General features: G+C 61.6%; 1 long non-coding RNA gene across 2 annotated transcripts; it reads right to left on the reverse strand.

Annotated features, from left to right (window-relative positions):
* On the reverse strand, positions 1–1,186 carry LOC109295663. 2 transcript variants are annotated; one of them, XR_002096807.1, is made up of 3 exons: positions 466–1,186; positions 199–242; positions 1–78 (listed from the first exon to the last, which is right to left on the reverse strand). It is a non-coding gene; the product is annotated as an uncharacterized LOC109295663 (long non-coding RNA). The 2 variants fall into 2 exon arrangements; XR_002096808.1 differs by having other exon boundaries at positions 26–242; positions 466–703; positions 827–1,185.
* Positions 1,187–1,398: the final 212 nt, after the last annotated feature.

Consider the following 1,398-nt stretch of genomic DNA (forward strand, 5'->3'; position numbering starts at 1 on the left):
GTTTTGCTCAGGTATAGCGCCTGGCAGTGCCACATTCTGGTCCCCGCCTGGGGAATTCTGGGTGTAACCAGTAACTAGCTGTAAGGAAAATGAGCCTTGATTTACTGCCTGCTTTCTTCTGCCTGCCTGAGACTCCATGCCCACACCCCTGCCTCCTGCCATGAGCCCAAAAGGAACGGTGGATCACAGGACACTCACACAGAATTGAACAGGTAGGCACGCCCATGGCTCCCCTGGAAGGACTGTGGAAACAAAGACAGCAGTTATACCCTGCCCTCTCATAAGTGACCCTGCCTTCCCCTCCACCTGCAAGCACTGCTATGGGAAAGCTCACAGCATTTTGGGTACTGGCATTGGCACGGTATTGCTGTAGTGAAGGTCCCAATGCCACGGGTGCTGGAGTGCAAAAAGGCACAGATTGGGTAGGGCACTGCTATGAGGAAGCTCACAGCTTTGAGATCTCACCTGGGAACTGCGGAGGAGAAGATCAAAGTGCCAAGGGTACTGGCAGGGTGCTGCTGCAGGAAAGTTCACAGTGTTGGGGTCCTGCCTGGCCACTGAATGGGCAGTGCTGGCAACTCACAAGATCCTGGCTGGGCACTGGTGTGGAAAAGGTCACAGCACTGGAGAGACTGCTGTAGGGAAGCTCATAAACTTTGGGTCTTCAGCTGGGCACTCTCAGGGGAGCACTAGCAGGGCACGGCTGTGGGGAAACTGTCAGTTTTGCAGTCTCGGCTGGGTGCTCCTATGCAGAAGCTCCCAGCACTAAGGAAGGGCCCAGTGGCGGGTGGCAGGGGCCCCTGGCCAGCGGGAGCCGGGGGCATACCTTTGAGATGAGCTCGTCATGCTTGGCCAGGTGTGCCCGGCAGTGGATGCAGCTGTAGGTGCGGTGGCACCGGGGCAGGTAGCTGCGGAAGGTCTTGGCGGGCAGGCAGGCGGCAGGTGGCACCGGCTCACAGCTGGGCATGACGGGCTGAAGAGCCACGCCCTGGCGGGGCGGGGGGGCGGGTGTTGTGCAGCCCCCACACAGACGGTCGCAGGTGAAGCAGCGAAGCAGGTTGGCTAGAGCCGTGATTCAGGGAGTGCGGAGTTTGGGGGGGCTGAGCAGCCAGGGCCCCCCCAAGATGAGAACCAAGCCGAAAGGGGGGTCACCTGCAAAGAGAGAAGAAGGGCATGAGACAAGTAGCGGCTGCACCCGCCTATCCCTGTCCTCCCCTCCCACTATCCTGCCGGCCCAGGGAAAGAGCACAGAGTCTGCGGGGCTGCAGGGACAGATTGGGGCTGGGCCTGCACAGGCCGCTCTGGCAGGAGCGTTTTCCCTCGGCAGGCCCCGCGGGGCCCCCTGCTCACCCGCCCCCGCCGCCCCTCGGCCACACGGCGAGGCCCCGCTGCAGGCAG

Source organism: Gavialis gangeticus, unplaced genomic scaffold (assembly GCF_001723915.1).
Source record: "Gavialis gangeticus isolate Ggan-Ray unplaced genomic scaffold, GavGan_comp1, whole genome shotgun sequence".
Classification (NCBI taxonomy): domain Eukaryota; kingdom Metazoa; phylum Chordata; order Crocodylia; family Gavialidae; genus Gavialis; species Gavialis gangeticus.